This window comes from Equus przewalskii, chromosome 4 (genome assembly GCF_037783145.1).
Source record: "Equus przewalskii isolate Varuska chromosome 4, EquPr2, whole genome shotgun sequence".
Lineage (NCBI taxonomy): Eukaryota > Metazoa > Chordata > Mammalia > Perissodactyla > Equidae > Equus > Equus przewalskii.
Genome location: NC_091834.1, coordinates 63618722 through 63640531, shown reverse-complemented (window position 1 = coordinate 63640531; position 21810 = coordinate 63618722). Strand labels below are relative to the sequence as shown.

Genomic DNA, 21810 nt, shown 5'->3' with positions numbered 1-21810 from the left:
GGGGTAGGTCTACATGGAACTACCTCAAATACTGCAGGAAGAGCAGAGGACAAGAGGATTTACTGAGCATCTACTATGAGACAGATACTAGGTTAAGATACTTTAAGTATGTTGTCATTTTTGATATTTCAATATCCCTTGTGAACTAGGCATTATAACCATCATTTTAGAAATGACACTGGAGAAAATGATACGCAATTACTAGAGAGTAATCTGGATTTAAATAGGTTCACCCAATAGAAACCTTTAAGCTATTTCCACTTCCCCATATAGCCTCACCCATCACACCACGCAAATATTTCCTTCTGATGTTATATCTACGCTACAGTTCTACAGCCAGAGATCTTAAGTGTTAGTTCCAAAAAATTAGTACAAATCATTCTTTACCTCAAAAAGAGAAATTATCTCCCAGCAATGAGTTCAGTTTTTGGAGAAACAGGCTGGATCTGCTTTCAATCTCAAATGCCTGGTAAGGCAACATAGAAATATTTGTGAGATTGTTATTCTCATCACAGAATGAGCACACATTACATTTTCACCTCTTTTCCAGAAGAAATTGATAGGGCTTTAAAGTAACAGCCAAGAATTTCTTTATGTAATCTTTCATGGCAGTTTTAGAACATCTGACGCAAAAAGGAATAAATCATTTTCCATCATAATAATCCTAATAAAACAAAAAATCATCACGAATTCAGTATTTCTCATGGGCCAGGGCCTGTGCTGTCTTCCACACTTTATCTCAGTCAGTCCTCAAAGCTACCATTGTATCAGTTGAAGAGACAGACGCTCAGAAGGGTTAAGTTACTTGCTCAAAATCACACAGCAAGTGGTAGACTAGACTGCAGATCCATTCAGCCTGCAGATATATCATGCTCCGAAAACACAATACATCACTTCTAACTAATTATATGTTGCTTGCCTTATATTAAAATACCTTCCAATATTGAAACATAAGAGGTATTATGGGTGTGAGTTACAAATACTGTGATAGAGGGACAGAGGTGAATAGGGTAAGAACAGAATCATGGCAGAGAAGTTATATTATGATGTAACCAAGATGCAAATAAAACAGATAGCTCGCTCCCTCTCTCTCTCCTTTGTCAATAATACAAAGAGAGAAGACAGCTTAAAAGAAGAAAATCTTTATCTTTAAAGCAAGACATAGTAACATAAAGAAATATCTTTTTTAAATTGATGAATTCCAGGCAAGATTTTTTTTAAAAATCTTTCAAAGCTAAAATGAATAGAGCATAAGTTCCAGTAAGTATTTGATCTTATTGGCAGCAACATACTAAGACCTGAAGATTTAAGCTAGCTTCTTCCTTAGACACTCCAATCATGCAGTAAGGCCCACCATAAACACTGTTCAAAGAAGCTCGCACTTTGCATCTCATGACTGTGCTGTAGCACCGAAAGCAGATTGGCACAGATATTACATTGCACTCCTACTCAGACATTCCTTCCCTTCACCATCATTTACAGTACGCACTGCGGCTAAACTGACTCTACATGCAACTCAATAGGCATAGAGGATTGAGTTATTCACAGGAGAATCAATTTTACACTAGACTAAAATAAAAAGTTGTTTTCAAAGTGCCAGATAAGAGGCCAAAAACACGCACCGTTTTTTGGCAGCAAAAGCACCATACTGTCTCCTTTCTAAGATGGAGGGTAGTTTTAAAACGGGCCATAAAAAAGTTATCAGAATTCAATTTTCCAATCAATGTCTTGATTTCAGATCAGAATGATGTCAGAAGTGGCTCCTATGGAATGATTTTTTCCATGTAGACTCTACCTCCTGTGTTTGTGGGGATTGTAAATTCTTTTGAAAGCAGTCTCTTGGAATGATAGCCATAGGGTGATAATGAATTAAAATGAAACAATTGTTACTAATCCTAACAATAAACCCATTTTCCGATCTCAGGTTCCAGTGGTCTTGACCTTGGTTAAAGTTAAGTGAACTGTATAGATATCTTAAAATATGGGAGCCTAAATTGAGGTGAGTACCTACATATATTCCTGCAAATTATTTATTTGATTATTTATCCAAACTTGCTGTTTTGATTCTGGAGATGACACAATACATCTGGATTATTGTTTTGACAGTATTTCTGATTTACACTCCTAAGACCCACTGCAGTTGCCTAGGCCTTAGCAATGTTAATTAAAAAATACACTGTAATAATAACCACACTTTACTCATGCTCTCCATTGCATTAACAATATGTCATTAAAATGGGCATTTTTTTCCTTGTGCAAAAAGTATTAAAAATGTCTCCTTTCTCTTTTCTATGGCTCCTAACACTAAGCTTCCAAGACATTAGGTTTTTCAAGTTTTTGTAGGCTAGATGTTTCAAGTTTAGTTTATCATTCAGAGCTGTGCCATACAATAGGGCACACACTTGGTTTAGTGGAAGCCAATTCATTTAATTTGGGGAAGATGGCATTCTGCCCTGTCTGCAGACTGAAACTTTGGTCAAATGGTATCTTTTCAAGAAGCAAGAGAAAGGAATATTTCATTTCATTTTGAGTAGCTATTGTTAACTTTGTATAGTCCTAGTTAATAGACATGCACATTAAAAAAAACTCTCCTTCAGAAATCCTCCAAAAGTGATTATGAATAATGTTTGTTATCCCCTACTGTATACTAACAGAGACTTAATATACAGTCCACTAGCCATGCACATCAATTTCTTCCTTTAATTTTCAAGGGTAAATTTCAGGGCCAATTAGATGTTCTTTGAAATGGCACTGCTATGTAGAAGACAGTTTCATTAATATAATCTTCAACTCATAGAAGAAAACATACTACTACTACTCATATTCCTACTTTGAATTTGAAATGACACTAATTCCAATGGCAACTCTATTTACAGTCAAGGATTATTTCTGAAGGGTAAGACTACATAGACTTGTTAAGGGGTCAAATTAATAATGCCTATCTTTCAACAAAGTATAGGCAGTTTCTGGTAACATGTCTATGAGGAGTCATTGAATTAACAGCATAGGCTACACAGCCATCAATGGAAAATCTTGCCATACTTATATTATCAATTTGAGTTACTGTTCTCATTCTGGAATTTATGCTTGTTTATTTTTTAATTTTCCTAAGAAATCTTACTGTGATATTTTCCTGTTTAAGGATCACAAATTACAGTATTTTTTTCATAGTTAATCACATCTGTGTTTTCCTGCTCTGCTTCCTCTTCCGATCTTACTGTTTAATTCAACTTCATCCTCATCCACACCTATGATTAAATCCTTTCTAATTTTTAGGGAGAAGTTCCTATTTTTAGGTGGTAGACATAAGTTATATTTTTATTTTCCAGCTCATTTCTCATTCCTTTCATATTATTCCCGAATTCTTATCTCAGATTCCCAAAAAGATCAGTGTTCCATGAGCTGGAAATTTGTAGCTTCTGCCAGCTCTGGTGGCTACTGCCTCTAGGATGCGGGAAAGGCGAGAAGAAAGAGAGTATTGTCCTCTTCCTTCTCCCCGTGTCCCTGAGCCATCTCGTCGGAGCAGTGAGTAGACCTAGGACTCAAGAACACTTACGGTTGTGGCCGCATGAAACTTATGCATGAAGAAGCGAGAAATACGAGAGGAAAAACATTTCACCCGTAAGCCTGGAAATGGGGGAGAGGGAGGTACTGGCCAGTAATAGTAGATCACTTGGAGAGAGGAAGAATTCCACAACTGTTGAGCCCTTTATGATGGTGTCCACTGATCCTTTTTCAGGGTGTTAAGTGGCTTACTAAGGTTATATAGATTGAAAAAATAAGCTGCAGGATTAAAATGACGGAACTGAAATATATGATCCCTGATACTTGCTGCAAGGACACCAATGAAAGTTTGAAAAGAGAGAGCCTCCAAGAAAAGGGATAAGGAGAAAAAGGCAAAACCGGGTCCATTCAGCACTAGAAAGAAAAAAATGACTTGGAGGAAGTCAGACATCTTCAGTTACAAATAGGGGTAGGTGGTGCTGGTGAGTTATTTGTTTTTTATTTCCACTGAAGCCAGGACAAAAGGAAATGAGCTTAAATTGCAACAAGAGGGATTAAAGTTAGACATTAAGGGGAAAAAAACCCTTGCTGATGAGAAGGCTGGTGAGATAATGGAACACATAATTGAGAGGGCTGTGGAAGCTTATCCCTCGAGACGCTGAAGAATAAATATCTTTCCGGGGTGGTTTTAGATACAGAAGGGCCTGGAATATTAGAATGGAGACTTTTAGATTTATCTTCTGGTCCTAAAATACCATCGTTTTATTTAATGAGACAGACTGTTCAGTGGCGCATCCACTGGAGCTACAAGGAAAGGGGGAGGGAGGAACAAGCAGCAGCACTCTCTCATTTTGAACTTGCTCGGATAAAAGCAATTCTCAGAGCACCTGAACCAAAGCCTATCCGTAGGTGTGGCTCATCTCACAGCAGTTAATGAGTGAGTCTCGTGAGGATTTTATGGCGTTACAGCAAGTTTGGACCACGCTCCTTCATTAAGTAAAGGGATTGTAAAATGTCTTCATGTAGAAAGGGCAGCAGTCAAATTGTTTGTAATGTGTTGAAGAGACCGAAGCAAAGTTTGGTTATCGTGTTACTACCAAGAATAATCCAGTATGATACCCAAACTGGTTTGGAGAACAGCCAGCTATTCTACATCCTTTCAGGGCCAGGAAAGAGATGTACTACATACTTCAACCCACCCAGCACCGAGCATCTACCATGCGCAGACTCTGTGCTAACAGATGGGGATACCAAGGGTACAAAACACAACTTGTCTCCTCAAGAAGCCCACAGGAGGGTGAGTTAGAGGATATCGATCTCTATAATCCAATGCAATCTCATCTAGAGTGTGACAGGCAAATGGGGGTGAAGCCATTTGCACTCAGGCAGAGAGGGATATTAGGAACCAAGGAGAGGCAGGAACCACCTCAGGCAATATTGGAGTTCTGAAGGACCACAGGAGTCAGCCAGCGGGAGAAGGCAAGACTGGAATTCTAGGGAGAGGACCTACATGCCTGACAGCAAGGGAGACCTGAGGACAAGGGAGATCAAGCTTCCTTCGGGGAGCTGCAGATAAGTCAGAATGATAGCAGCATAAGTTGCTGGCGGCAAATGAGAGTAAAGGGAATGGAAACACTGTGACTGGGGGTTTCTTAGGAAGGCAGTCAGGACCTTAAAGCTCTGGAGGGACAGGATCAGATCACATGTGCCAAATCATGGGTTTCACAAGGTAAGTAAATTCAGATGGCAGCATATTGGGCTGAGATTTCTCATTACCTGGATAGTGGCTGGGTCAGGTGAGCATTCAAGTAATTACCAGGCTGGTAAGTCTCTCATGCCCAAGCTACAGTCCTATTTTTATTGGGTTAAGCTCCTATCTAAAGCTTCAATCAGGCAAGCCTGCTGGCTCATTCTGCCTCTTTGCCCAGCAGCTAAATGATGAGGTCATAATACTGTGGGCAACTCTTGGCATATATGTCTTAAAGAAAAAAAAATCTCATGGTTGGCCAGCTCCATTCTCAAAGAGCAGCTTGTATCACTTGTATCCTCCTGACACGAGGAATTTAAAAAGAAAATGTCAAGAGTTAGAGAATTCTACTGTATCATCATCAAATATCCTGCGGTTTCAGAGCAATTATCATTGTGCTTTACCCAGCAGCTCTGCAGTGTTTATTCCTGGTCACCCACGGACACAAAAAATGTTTAGGAAATCAACTACGAAGATAAGTGTGGCCACTGGGGACAATTCTCTTGCTGACGATCATTTTCACCAAAAGCAGAGAGCAGGGTTATGAATCATCTGTGACCACTTATGCTTAAGCTGAATACATTAAAATTTAATGGTTTTGACACAAGAAGCCAGTCTTAAGTCTGTACATTAAGGCACTAATGTGTTGGGCCTAATTGTACTTAGATGAAGCAAGTCAGGAATGCATGGCAGCCAACTACATTCTGCTGTAAAACGAAAATTATGAATCTCTAATCACAAGTGAGGATTCCTTTTTTACAATTCATTATTCATGATTTCATTTGCTTTAAATTATTCATTTTCTCAAATGTTATTGCTACAGCCTTTTAAACTTTTCTACTCCTCCACGTTCAAGTGATAAATGCCTGAGAACTGAGCGGGCTCAGGCTTTTGCATGCAATAAAGTGCTTTCTCAGTATGCTGCTGGCTTCTGCTCACAGTGCAGGCTGGCTATTCAAGGTTAGGACCGCCACTTCTCATTTCGTCCAAGAGAAATAAGGTTCTAAAAAATGTCCTGTTTCAAGAATTATCATTTCTAATAAAACCTAAACTTTGAAACAAGGCCTCCTCCATGATCTGGCCCCTGCACGCGTGACCAACCCCATCTCCCGTCATTCTCTCCCATCACCTTGACCTTCCTTCCCACCTCCTTTGAATCCTTTGCATTTCCTGCTCCCTCTCTCTGGGCGGTCCACCACTCCCCCAACTTTCACTCCCAACCCCACCATCTACATCTTCATACAGCTGGCTCCTTCCCACCTTTCCAGCCTCATCTCAGATGACCCCTCCTCAGCACGGCTTCCTCAAGTACCCCCGCCCCCTGCCGGCAACTCTTCACCACATTACCCTGCTGATTGCCTTCATATATTTATCACAGTTAGTAATTATCTTTTTTTGTTGTTTGTGCATCATCTGCCTTCCCCACTAGGATGGAAGTTTTATTAGGGCAAAGTCCTTGTCTGTTTTATTCACCACTGTATACCCAGACTCTAGGGTAATGGGGCACATAGTAGGTACTTAATAAAGACTTACAAAATAAATGAATTTTTAATTCTAGGAGATAATGATCAAAGTACATTTTAACCTGAAATCACCTCTTCAGTTAAATAAGTAGATTCTGTCCCCAATTCTTCTCACGTCTTTCTAGGAACTGACTTCATGAGACATCAAAGGGCTACCCCCAAGCAATCAGCAGGGCCACAAGCCATGACCTAGAACTTGGGACTGTTGTGGGTAGAGGGTTGCATCACAGACTGTCACTGAGAAAAGGATCCAGAGATCTTAACAGTCAGAGGTAAAGAAAAAGAAATTGAAGTTCAGAGAGGTTGAATGAGAAACCATCTGCCTGTCCTTCAGCATCCTGCACTCCATGGAGGATGCCCCCAGCCAACTGTAGGGTCCTTGGAAAGAAGAGAGCCTGGGAGCGGCCTGGAGCACTATCAACTTGGACTGACTGCTTAGAAATGTCACAAATCCATGTGCGGCTTACTTTGAGACTGAAACCTCCTCTTGGTAGAAAAAGAGGACACACTTTTGCCAGCATCACCCCACATCAGCTGTCATGGTCCACCATCACCACATTCCTGGTTAGAGTCTCCTCTGAACAAATCATTAACCACACCATTTTGTACAAAGGACTGATGCTAAAAGTAAAAGGAAAGAAACTAAATAGGTCAGGTTAATAGAGGGTAAGTCTGTGAGTTACTGAAATGTACTTTCACAATAAAAATCAAAGTCTGACTGGTACCTTTGAGCATTTTATGCTTTCTCAAATTAAGTGATGTTTCTGGCTAGCACACAATGTATTACTACAATAAGGAAACCTTAGATTCAGATATTAAATATGAATTAATGATGACGGTCTTTTAAGCAATTCAAAAAGCTATTCAAATGGAAACTGAATGCACAGTTACTAGACATTCTTGGCAAATGCAAATTAAAAAAAGTAAAAGATCTTCATTCAGATAAGCAGTCCAATTAAGCACCTTGGGATTATTGAGAGATGATTTTATAAGTATTCAAGGCAGGGTTATCATGGGTTGTTTCTTTTTTTTGGAGTACTAATAAGTTTTTTACAACACTTCTTTGAAATATTATTATTGGCATTTGTAGGAGACCTGAAGCCAAGGAGAGGAAAGGTAACTGTTCTTGTTATAAAATCCATGCCTAAAATGATAAAGGCTCAGAAAAAGGAGCTTAAGCAAATATTTGCTAAATAACTGATGAGCCAGATAAAGACTAGAGAAATAGAAAAGCTTAAGTTTCAACTCCCAGTCCCACATACAACCCTTTAGATTAGGCTGGTCTTCTTTTAGACAGGCTTGTACTTCTCATTACTTATTAAAACAAGATTTTTGGAATGTCTACTGAAGTCGTTCAAATTGCCCTTTTGTACCTTAGGTGGCTAATGTGGCAATATAATTTACAGAGGATACATTATGTTAGACCTTACAATGGTTCTGTGATGTTCTCAGATGCCCACCAAGGACTCCAGCAAATTGACACCTCTAAAGTAATTTTCCTGGCATCCTGAGATGAATTTAGCACCAGGTCTTCAAATATGAATAGCTCATATGTCATCCCATTATGCCACCTGGCCTTGGACCAGAACACCTTTAAAATAGATTTATTTAGGCTATAAACTTACAGGACAGTGCCTCTGTCTTCAAATATATTACATTTAAACAGCTGGGAAAATAAAATCCCAACTTTCCAAATGCTGAAATCTCTGAGGCCAATTTGAAGTATGAAGAAGACTATCAAATTCTATTACAGACACATATTTGGATGATGTTTTGTAATGTATTAAAGAAAAAACTCACAAAAATCAAAGTTTAAGACTGCGAAAACTCTTGAGGGTTCACCATCCTTGTGTTTTACTTGAAGTTCAGTCAAATACTATTCAACACAGTAAGTAGTAGGGGTTTCACGACTCTAGAAAGTAGTTTCAGACAGAGAACATACTCCACTACTATGTCAGAGTATATAATTCACTTTATGTCAACAATCTCACTCATTCCTGTTGCCCTGGATGACACATTATCTAATGAATCTTTGTAGATTTTCAATTAACCCATAAGAAATTAGGCTGTGTCTCAAGAAAATCACCTAGTGATATTGAAAATCCAAATATAGACTGCTACATAACATCGTGCTCTGCCAAGGGTTATTATCATTTGTATAAACAAAAACAGTAATCATGTATTTTGTGCCTACATGGATCTTAGGTTCTGAGAATGCACATGTGGCAATTAGAGAACCAGACAGTGTAACATTAAGTGCCACCGGGAAGTATTGACAGTATTAGGTGGAAACATAGGAAATTGCTAACATTATGTAATCTATAGTAGTTAGAATAATTAGCAAGGGGTAGAATATTCAGGGAAGGCTTCCTGCAGGAAAAGTAGGCATGAGACAAGCACTCAAATCCAACAAGGACAGAACTGAACTCATGATCTGTCTCCCTCAAGTCCTGTCCTCTTCCAAAGATGCCTTGTTGATGAACGGTGCATTGGCCAACAGGAACAAGCAATCTAGGAGCCCTCCCCAATACTTCTCTTTGCCATTTAACCCTTATCTCCAGTCAATTACAAAATCCTGTTGATTTCATCTCCTGAAAAAGTTCTCATATCTATCCGCTCCTCTTGATCTCCATTGCTACTTCCCAAGTCTGAGCCTCTGTCATCTCTTGCCTTCACAATATTTACCTCATTTTGTATCTGAATAACTGCATGATTATTTCATAAACTGACAAAATAGGCTCTGTGATGGTAGAGACCATGTCTGTTTTGCTCACCACTAATTTTCCACTGCCTGCAACAGTACCTGGAACATAAGGAAGGAATAGGTAAGGAAACTGGCCTAAATGGAGCTAAGGAGTCAAGATAAAGAGGAGTGGAATAAGAAGGGATGATTAAGCCAGATTACGAAGGGCCCAGACTTAAAAAAAGAAGCTTGGTATTGTTCTGATTAGGAATGGGGCTGATGTTTTGTCCGTCTGAAGAAAATAACAAGATGAGAACATACTGATTTGTTTGATATAGTACTTAAATTTGCTATTTCTATAGACTGAAAAAAAAAGGTTAGTGAGACACATAAAACTTTATTTCCATTAACAATAAGGAATAAATATATAAAAGATGAAAAGTTACAAAGTTTATAAGAACCTTAGGTAGAAATATGTCAGCTCCCACCTCTGCCCTCATCTTGCTCCATCTCAGCAGCACGTGACAATGCTGACTTTGGAAATCCTCCCCCTCTCTTGGCTTCCATGTGGCTACTTTCTCATAGTTTTCCTCTTACTCATTCCTTGGCTACTTCTCCTCAATTTCCTATGTTGGTTTTTGCCCTTCTTCCTGACCTCTAGTTGCTGGAGGGCCTGAAGGTTTAGAGGAGGCCCCAGCCCCCCTTCTCTTTTCTCTCTCCGTGTAAGTGAGCCCATCCAGCTTCAAATACCATACAGAGGCTGCTGTCTCCCAACAGACTTTCTGCAGCCCAGTCTTCTCCCTGAGCTCCAGACCATTTGAAATCTACAGTTGGGTGCCTACTAGGCCTCTCAAGTGGAATAGATCTCAAACTAAGTCTTCTATTCTGTAGCCCCCTGACCCACATGCACATACACACTGTTCTTCCCTCAGACTTCCCCATTTCACCAATGGTACTACTGGCCACCTCATTACTAAAGCCAACATTCCAGGAGTCATCTTTGCCTCCTCTTTCATCTCACCCCTTACATGCAACCCATCACCAAGTTCTACATATTCTAGCCTCTAAAATATGCCTAAGATCTTTCTAATTCTACCCCCATTGCCACAACCTCAGTCATCGTGGTCTTTCTCACCTACACTTCTACAATAGTCTAGCTCTCCCTGTTTTCATTCCAGCTGTTTTCCACATCATTCCCCACACAGTAGCCATGGTAATTCTTAAAAACATAGATCAGGTCATATAATTTTGCTGCTTAAAACCATTTGATGGCTTCCCACTACTCACAGGATATCATGTAAATTTACCATGGAATGTAAGAAATACTACATGATTTCACTCTCCCTGCCACTCTTCCTCATTAAAATCAAGCCACGGAGGCCATGTGTCTTTTGAATATACCAAGCCGTTTCTCAACCAGCTTTATTAAGGTATACTTGACAAATAAAACTTTAAGATATTTAAAGTGTACAAGGTGATGATGTGATATACACATACATTGTGAAAGGGTTCCTCCCAACGAGTTAATTAACACACTCTTCACCTCACATAGTTACCTTGTATGTGTGTGTGTATGTGAACATTTAAGTTCTACCCTCTTAGCAAATCCAGGCCTTTAAATTCTATTCCTTCAACTTAGAATGCTACTCTCTTAGTTCCTCTTTTTCTCATCCTTCACCTCACCCTCCAACACCCTGTCTACAGTAGCCTCCACTCTAACTCTCTCAATTCCCTGTTTGTTTCACTGTATATAATGCAAGCTGCAATTCTCCTGTTTAGGTGTACAACTGTTTATTATCTGGCTCCTCCGCCAGAATGTAAGCTCATGAGGGTAGGAATGCTGTCTCTCTGCTTAATCAGCATATCCCAATGCCCCAGTGCCCAGTATAGTGCCTGGAACATGGTGGTATTTAAAAAAATATCTGTTAAATGAACAAAAAATAGTCCTATTTCAAGAATAAAAACTCCTTTTTCCCTTTTAAGAAATGTACATGTGTTCATTATGCTCCTAATATTGCTCCCTAGGCCAAAAGATGAATTGTTTACAGATGCTGCTATTTAGTTTCATCCCAAATTTATACTTAAGAGATCACAGTATAATTGGTATAATTTATAAGTCTGGAGGGGATGGAAAAGAAGACAGTTAATATAATGAAACAGAGAAGAATTGAGCAAAATTTAGAAATTGGAAGGTGACAGCAGAAAAGAAAAGGCAGACAGTTCAATTGAGATGAGTATGAGACTACAAGGTCCCTGAGGAAACAGGCAAACAGGAAAGGATGTAATCCATCCATCAACTGTCTTTGGGATTCTCACTACACGGCAGGCACGGAGTTCAGTATATGGCAGTGGATAACACAAACATAGTCCCTCTCCTCGTGAAACTTACAGTGGGAGCAATATTAAATAAACCCACCATGAAGATATAATTATGAACTATGCTTCGTGCTACAAAGAAAGTCCAACAGGCCATGAGCAAGACTAATAAGGGTCACAGAAGACCTCTTCCAGGAAAGTGATTTTTAACTTGAGACCTGAGGATGGATAGAAATTAGCTGGTGAGCATGTGTATCTGTGGCAGGGGGCAATGTTTAGGGATGGATAGAGGACAGTATTCAAGGCAGAGGGAACGGCATATCCAAAGACCAGTGAAAGGAAAAAGCTTGATGAGCGCAACTGAAAGGAGACTTGTGTGGCAAAAGCAGAGAAGGCAAAGGGAATTGAGAGAGAATTGCTGGTGGAGAAATGGATAGAGAGAGAGAGGAAGCAAAGTCCTGTAGGTCAAGATAATAAACCTGAGTTTGATCCTAAGGCCATGTGTGTCTTCTTCTGAGAAAGAATAGACAAACAAAAGGTGAATACAATTACAAAGAAATTTTTAAATAAGTCAATGGGAAGTAGAGTTTGCTTTCGACAGTCTTGATCTTCATGGTACAGTAGGAGTGATGTCTTCTGCATAGTTTGGGGGAGGAAAAGAGGTTGGAGCTTGAGCAAAATCACACCGATTAACTTCTTTTGGGAGCGAGATAGGAAATCAATCAAAAACCAGTAAATAGTACTCTGATTAGCAGAGGAAGGCCACGTGAAGTCACACAGTATGAAAGGAAACAGAAGCAGATGGGTCAGTTTTATGATTAATTTCAGCAACAATTTCCAGTCCCAGAATAGATCTAAGAAAAGCCCAAGATTTACTCATGGCTGGAAACTGACACGGGATCTAGGGTGGAAACCCACAGGTTCCACAAGGGAGAATAAAAGGGCTAGTGGAGGGACAGATGGAGGGGAAGTGGGTGTGTTGGAAGGTGGGGGTGAGGAGGAGTCAAAAACTGAGTGATATAAAACTAGGAAAGGGACGAGATAATTTGGGTAAGTGATTGAAGTCAAATCAATGTCACAAGGATGTGTTGAGCATCTTCTGTGTTCCAATTATATTAGGTTCTAGAGATGAAGAAATGAATGACAGCCTCTGCCCTCAGCGATGTCATAGTCTAGTAAGCTGATGTCAACAGAGTGTAGACATCTAATAATGACTAATGATATGGCTCAAAAATAATACTAAATTCAAAATAAAGATATGATGAAAATTGTTTTTATGATACTAAGTGTTTTAATGATCACTACAGATATTTATCAATTTAATATTAGGAAAACTTCTCAAGAATTACTTTGGCTTCTTTTCTGAAAATTGAAACACATTCTTTCATCAGAAAACTTTGAAAACTACAGTGCCCAAATAATATGAATAGCAATAAACTAAACTATAATATTATACCACCAATCATAGAATTATTTTAACTAGTCACACAAGGAAACTGTCTCAAATAATAAAATTTCTCTCATTTCACTAAATGAAGGAAAAGAGAAAGAGGTATGAGTCATAAAAAGATGCAGGCACAAATGGTTTATAGTTGGCACTCTTTCTCCTTGCCCTGACTTTTTTTTCTGTATTGCATTTTCACTGTCTGAAATTTTGTTTCCCTGTGTATCGACTGCCCCATACCAGAATCTAAGCTCCCTGAAGGTAGGGGTTGTGTCTGTCTGGTTTATCATTGTGCCCCTAGTACCTAGAAAAGTGCCTGGAACTTAGGAAGTACTCAACAAATTTCACCTTGGGGGTCTCAATCTTGGCTTGGTATATAATGTGTTTCTCAATGGAAATAATGCATGTATGAAGTGTATACTTTATAATAAAAAGTGTATAAATTATAAATGATTTTCCATACATTAACATGTTATCAGTCTGATATTTTATCTACTTTTGAAAGGAAAGATTTTTTTATCTCAAGAAAATAAAGGTGTGCCACATGGAACTTTATTTTTTCACTGAAACCCAGTGACTTCTACACCTGACCCTTAATATCTGCCACTAAATTTCCTTATAACTAGAGTGCCAGTAAGCTGGAGCCCTCAACTCTTGCCATGCCATTCTCTAGAACAATTTCCTTCTTGTTTTATGCTTTAGTCACTTCCAAGCCTATTTTTAACAAATGTCAAAAATATCTTAGAGCAACTAACACGCAAACACCTGTACTAAATAAAAATTATCCTATCCACATTAGCATAAATCATGGCTTTTGAAAGATAGAGAGTGACATCACTTTATTTTTTGGTAACATTTTCCACATGACACTGGAGTATAGCTGAGAAAGCAGACTTGAGAGAAATACAAAAATTCTAGCTAACCAAAACATTTATTTTTAAATAAAAAAGTAAACATTTTAAAAATAAAAAAGTTACATTTTTAAAAACACACAGAGTTGAGACATACTGTACAGAGGAACTAAAGGTGTTTTACTTTTCGAAATCAGATATGTGTAAGCTCTGAGAACCACCAGAAACAAAAGAATGGTTTTTCATTTTAATTTTTAATTGTTTGAGAAATATCCACATTACACATAAATCAGAAGGGACTGACTATTCCAACAATTTATTTGAATAAACACATTAAAAATGTTTTTTTTTTTTAATTTAGTATGAAAATATTTTTTAAAAGGTTGGCAGCATGGACCTGGCTCCATTCAGCATGACAGTTCAAACTGGAAGAACATCCTCTTTGCTCATCAGGACTGTGCAGTGTCAGAAGTAGACTATCATTCCTATTTTAAGCCAGAATTAAAAATGACTAAGGTGTATTGGCCAGAATTAAAAATGACTAAGCCATAGGAATGGGCCAAATTGTTGGGTCTGCCCATCTATCTGTGGATATTCTCATTACGCATACATTTTAAATTTTTAAATGAAAATAATGTGACATAAAACAAGTCTAAATGACTGTCTCACATAAGTAACTGATTGATGAATTGCTTTTAAACAATTAAAATACTTTATCCAGGCACCCTAAAGTCTAAAGGAAAATGAAAAATAATAAATACAACTTTAATAATATTTATGAATTTACACTGAAACACTCTTGTTATTGTTGAAAATAGAATTTCTTAGAAAGATAGCAAGTATTAGGAGTTAAAGTTGAAAGGAAGAAAACAGGACAGATGTTTATCATAATTTTGAAGTGAACCTTACTGTTGAAGACAGAGCCACTGAGGAGCAGAAGGTGAGGTGGGGGTAAAAGCTGAGGGGAAGAAATCTGGAAAAAAACTGTTACAAGTCTGTGATGAATCTGTAGAAAGCCCTTCATACCAGTAACTGCTGGAATAAACACCCATTTTTTCACCCTCATATTTGAAGGAAAAAAAAGCTCCAAATGTCAATACGATATGTGAGAAAAGTTATTCTTGATATAACACAAAGCCTCAGAGATAAGTATCTTCCTGAGAGATGCTCCGGTGTACAGAGATACTCTTTCTTTCGGCCAATCCATGCAATTTTTAAGGATACTGAAAACTACACAGAGTTAGGGTTTCCATTGTAATATTTCATAGGAGAACAGTCCAAAGCAAAGATAGCTTACATTTACAGCTGGGTGAGAATAAAAATGGGCATTTTACAGATTTGTCCATACAACACAGCTAAAGAAATAGGAATAGCAATGTTATTTCAAAGTTATTTAATTTATCCCCCTTCTTTCACGTAGGGTTTTTCCCAAATTATCTTTAGACTGTTTAGTATCCGCATTAGTTTAAACATCTGCAGGGAAGGAAATTCCTCAAACTCCCCTGGTATTCTTTTCCTGTATTAACAACCCTACTTCCAAGAAACCCGGCTTTGGTCATCACAATGTAATTAGTTACCAGCCAGCTTGTCTATCAACAAGTATTTGCTAAGTACACACAGGGAGAATGTGATTCTATTAGGTCTTTGGCTGTACACCTTCCCCTATAGTTACTTCTAATTGCTTCTCCTGTCAAATACAACTCTAATCCCACATTCAAATATTCTTCCACTAACTTTCCATTCATCTCATTATGGACTCCCTATTACAATGGATAAGAACGAATGAGCATCCTAGGAATAACTGAACGCTTTCTGTACTTATACAATACAACTTGATTTTCAAAGCAATTGTGAAACAATATGTCATTTCAAAACAAGGAGGTGTTATCTCATTACATCAAGTGAGGAAACTATGGCTCCAAAAGAATAAGCAGCTGCACAATGGCTAGGCTAGGTGGCTGAGCTTGTCCTTTCCACAGTGGCTATTTCAAACCAATTTTGATTTACCACTTCACCATTCACCCCTTCTTGCTCTCTCACAGATTACCATAAAACTTTACTTCTCCAAAGCTCATGCAGCTGGACTTCATTAAATTTTCCTTTTTCATCTCCATATATTCCCAACTTACGTCTAGGTTCTCATTTTTTCTCTTCTTAAATATTAACTCTATTCAGTTTGTCTACTTCCTAGATTATTCCTCTACCTCCTCAAAGCTTCCCATTTAACAAAAATGTTGGATTTTAGCACTCTCATCTTGCCACAGTCCCCTGACCTTCAAACATCTCTAAATATCTTTTTTAAAGAGAAGAGAAAGAAAAGAAATAAAAACCCTGACAGTAGCCTAATTCTTCTTCCATCTGCCTTCCTATATTGTTCCTTCCAGTTATACAAGTATTTTTCCTTGACCTTTTGTTATGGCACAAATGGGGTTCTCCTATCCAATGCTCAAACAAGCCAATTAATTACAGCATCGGCTTTTGGGAAAAGAAGTCAGCTTATTCTTGGAGAACCATCTGCAGGGAGACAGGGAACGTGTGCCCTCAGATCTGTCTCCTCCATCCAGGGCTTGGGGCACAATTTATGGGATGAAGGACAAGGGCACTCTCAAGTGTGGAGATGGACGATAGGAGGTAAGGAGAAGTGCGGTAACTGATGATCTGTGCAAGCATAGCCAAGCTTCATGCCTCTTCATAAGATGCATGTTCACAAAATGGCGGCATTACTATGATCTGAAGGTGGAATTTTTAGCTCCTTGGCATCAAAAAGGTCACTTATCAAGCATTTGCGCAGGTTCAGTTGATGGGTTGGTGGTCTGAACAGGCCTGAATTGGACAAGGGGTTTCAGTTCCTGAAAAGCCACTCTTAATTACTGTATTGATAAGATGGGGTCAGTTGAACTGATCCTGGAAGGCCCATGGTTACATTTCTTTGTTTTTTTTTCCTGCTTTTTCTCCCCCAACCTCCCAAGAACATAGTTGTATATTTTAGTTGTGGGTCCTTCTAGTTGTGGTATGTGGGACACTGCCTCAACATGGCCTAATGAGTGGTGCTATGTCTGCGCCCAGGATCTGAACTGGCGAAACCCTGGGCCACCGAAGCAGAATGTGCGAACTTAACCACTCGGCCAAGGGGCCGGCCCCCACTTCTATCTTTGATAGTAGTGACACCACCTCTTTTGGGAATTCCTTGAAATTTACTCTTCCCTATAGAATCCATCTCTCGTCCCAGATGCCTGGCTCTGCGGCTAAGTCCCAAATCCAGTGTTCCCCTCCCTGTGTCTTCACTCCCTCAGAGGTTTCATCCATTTGCAAAGTTTCAATGATGACCTCTAAGCTGAGGATACTAAAATCTATTTTTCAAGCTACAATCTCTCCTTTAAGCTAACATGCTTCAGATTCAGCAACTGACACATATCTCTTCTGGGATGCACCTTCATCATCTTAAACTCGTTGTATTTGAAACGAAGCATATTAACCATGCAAACAAAATGCACTTACCAACTTAATCATTTCCAACAACGGCAGCTAAAAAACCTGATGGACTATCTGCATTCTTCCCTATTTTTCATACCTCCCTCTATCCTGCATACCACCATCAGATTGGCATTTCTAAAACATTGCTCTTTATAAGTCACTTACAGCTTAAGAACCATAATAGCTCCCATTAGCATTTACATCATTCTCAATCTCTTTTACCTAGCTTTTCGAATTTCTTTATCAACTCGTTCTTACTGATCTACCCAACTGAATTTCTAATCTGCAACTTAACCAGTTTACTTACAGACCCACATCTCCTTGCTCAGATCACTAACTCCAACATCTGCCACTACCCTTTCTAAAAGTCCAAAACTTATACCTACTTCATAAGTTATCCTCTTTATAAAAAGCTCCACTGATTCATTCTCAAAATATAACGTAGACCAATGTCAATTTCCTATTTTTAACACTGTACTACAGTTATATAAAATGTCACCATTGGAGAAACCTGAAGGTTACATGGGATTCTATGTCATATTTTTGCATCTCCCTGTGAGCCTATAATTCAAAATATTATAGATATTTTATTATGGTAGCTATCAATATATATACGCCAGGCATAAGTCGGGTGCTGAGATCACAGAGAATACAATACATAAAGAGCCCTCTGTGAACTTACCTCCTAGCTGGGGTGTTACGGACTGAATCATGTCCTTCTCAAAATTCACAGGTTGAAGCCCTATCCCTCGCTGTGACTATATTTGGAGATAGGACTTTTAAAGAATTAATTAAGGTTAAATGAGATCATAAGGGTGGAGCCCCATTTCAAAAGGACTGCTGTCCTTATAAGAGGAGGAAGAGATACAGGACTGTGCACACACAGAGAAAAAGGCCATGTGAGGACACAGAGAGAAGGTGGCCATCTGGAAGCCAAGGAGAAAGACCTCAGGAGAAACCAAAACTGCCAGCACCTTGCTCTTGGACTTCCAGCCTCCAGAACTGTGAGAAAATAAATTTCTGTTGTCTAGGCCACCAAGCCTGTGCTATTTTGTTACGGTAGCCCTCACAGACTAATACAGGGGTGAGGGATGAAATAAAAACATGAAACGATGGTACCCTGTGATAAGTACTATAATAGCCATATGTCCAGAGACCAGGGGAGCACAGAGGAGACTAGTAGTGTCAGGAGGACCAGGTAATGCTTTGTGGGACATCATTTCAGCTGGGTCTTCAGAAATTAGTGGTAATTGTACCACCAACAGAAGACTGACTCTCCTAAACCAAGGAAACTATTTAAATGCATAGAAGCTTGCAAAGCATGGTGTGTTTGGAGAATATTGAGTAATTCAGTATCAGTAAAGGATCTTAAGGAAGAAAGTGAAGGAGCTAATCACTAGGAGGATAAGGTAGATCTATTTAGAAAAGAAAGTTATATTTCAGGCTTAGGATTTTTTATTTAATGTGGTACGTTAAAGGTTGCTGCAGAATATTTTCAAGCAGCAAAGTATCAAACCCAGATCCTTATTTTTTCAAAGAAACCCATACTTATAAACTACAAATTCATTATGCATGTACACAGACTGGGCTCCAAGAATATTCACTAAATAATTGTTTATCAGAGACTGCTGGGAAGATGGCAGCATAGGAGGACTCCAAACTCACCTCCTCTCATGGACACAACAAATTTACAACTACCCTTGGAAAAATCACCCCTGAGAGAGAACCTTAAACTGGATAAAAAGAACCCCTACAACAAGGGACGGTGCTGACTGAGGTAGAAGATGCAGAAATTGCTTTCTAGAGAAGAAAAAGCCACATTCTATTCACAGAACTTCACAGGTCAGGAGCAATCTTAAGCCACATATGGAACTGCTGCCACCTTCCAACACCTGAAACAATTCTGTGCTGCCACACCGGGCGCCAGCCCCACCCAGCTGTACTACTGAGAGTGCTGAAAATAGCCTTGCAGGCCAGAGGCCTACAGCAATTGTGAGCCCCTGAATGTAGCAACTGGCCACACTGGGGGCCTACTAACTTAACAGAAAAAATGTAGCAGGGATGTGCTATTAGACCTTGCATTCAACTGTGCTGGGGCTCTCCTTTCCCAATAAAGTATTTGAAGGGACCACAGCAGCCACATGCAGCTGAGCATTACAACCAGCCGGCCCAGGGGACAGCCTAGCCTCCCCATTCACCTGCAGCAAGAGCAACCCTGTCACAACAGACAGACACATGGAGCCCACACAGGGGACACTTAGTAGATATGCACAGAGCATTCCATCCCCAAATTGGAGAATACACATTCTTTTCAAATGCACATAGAACATTCTCCAGGATAGATCACATATTAGGCCACAAGACATGTCTCAATAAATAAAGAAGATTGAAATAATACCAAGCATCTTTTCTGACCACAACAGCATGAATCTAGCAATCAACTACAGGAAGAAAATTGGAAAAGGCACAAATATGTGGAGGTTAAACAAAATGCTACTGAACAATAAACGGGTTAATGAAGAAATCAAAAAATACCTGGAGACAAAAATGAAAATATGACATGCAAAAATTTATGGGATACAGCAAAAGTGGTTCAAAGGGGAAGTTTATAGCAACATGGACCTACCTCAACAAACAAGAAAAATCTCAAATAAACAATTTAACAGTGTACCTAAAGGAAACGGAAAAAGAAGAAGAAACAAAGGCCCAAATCAGTAGAAGAAAGGAATTAACGAAAATCAGAGCAAAAATAAATGAAATAGAGACAAAAAGACAAGAGGAAAAAAATCAATGAAACTAAGAGCTGGTTCTTTGAAAAGATAAAAAAAAAAATTGACAGACCTTTAGTAGGCTCACCAAGAAAAAAAGAGAGATGGCTCAAATAAATAAAATCAGAAGTGACAGAGGAAAAATTACAATGGACACCTCAGAAATACAAAAGATTATAGGAGAATACTATGAAAAGCTATACACTAACAGAATGGATAATCCAGAAGAAATGGATAAATTTTTAGAATCATACAAGCTTCCAAAACTGAATCAAGAGGAAATAGAGAATTTGAATAGACCAATCACCAGTAAGGAGATTGAAACAGTAATCAAAAACCTCCCCAAAAGTAAGAGTCCAGGACCACATGGCTTACCTGGTGAATTCTATCAAACATTCAAAGAAGGCTGAATACCTATCCTTCTCAAACTATTCCAAAAAATTGAAGAGGAGGGGAAGCTTCCTAATTCATTCTACAAGGCCAACATTAACCTGATACCAAAACCAGACAAGGAAAACACAAAAATTACAGGCCAATATCACTGATGAACATCAATGTAAAAATCCTCAACAAAATACTAGCAAATTGAATACAACAATACATTAAAAAGATCATCCACCATGATCAAGTACGATTTATTCCAGGGATGCAGAGATGGTTCAACATCCACAAATCAATCAACATGATGCACCACATTAACAAAATGAAGAATAAAAATCACATGATCATCTCAATAGATGCAGATAAAGCATTTGACAAGACATAGCATCCATTTATGATAAAAACTCTCAATAAAATGGGTATAGAAGGAAAGTATCTCCACACAATAAAGGCCATACATGACAAACCCACAGCTAATATCCTATCAACAGAGAAAAACTGAAAGCTATCCCTCTAGGAACAGGAACCAGACAAGGATGCCTGCTTTTGCCACTCTTATTTAACACAGTATAGGAAGTCCTAGCCAGAGCAATCAGGCAAGAAAAAGAAATAAAAGGGATCCAAACTGAAAAGGAAGAAATGAAACTGTCACTATTTGCAGATGACATGATTTTATATGTAGAAAACCCTAAAGAACCCAGGGAAAAAAATCTAGAATTAATAAATGAATACAGTAAGTTTGCAGGATACAAAATCAACATACAAAAATTAGTTGTGTTTCTATACACTAACAATGAAGTAGCAGAAAGAGAAATTAAGAATACAATCCCATTTAAATTGCAACCAAAAGAAATAAAACATCTAGGAACAAATTTAACCAAAGAAGTCAAGGACCTGGACGCTGAAAACTATGAAACATTGTTGAAAGAAATCGAAGAAGACACAAAGAAATGGAAAGATATTCCATGCTCTTGCATTGGAAGAATTAACATAGTTAAAATGTCCAGAGTTGCCAAAGCAATCTACAGATTCAACGCAATCCCTATCAAAGTTCCAATGACATTTTTCACAGAAATAGAACAAAGAATCCTAAAATTTATTGGAACAACAAAAGACCCC

General features: G+C 38.6%; 1 protein-coding gene across 7 annotated transcripts in view; it reads right to left on the bottom strand.

The window, feature by feature from the left end:
• Nucleotides 1–21810, bottom strand: part of BBS9 (Bardet-Biedl syndrome 9) — a 422371-nt gene that overhangs the window by 45299 nt on the left and 355262 nt on the right. For 2 of the 7 annotated variants that reach the window (XR_011539202.1, XR_011539203.1), the window contains exon 22: nucleotides 388–466. The exons of the other annotated variants lie outside the window; for them this stretch is intronic. The gene's annotated coding sequence lies outside the window, so the exon portion shown is untranslated. The remainder of the gene's footprint in view (nucleotides 1–387; nucleotides 467–21810) is intronic. 7 annotated transcript variants of the gene reach the window in all.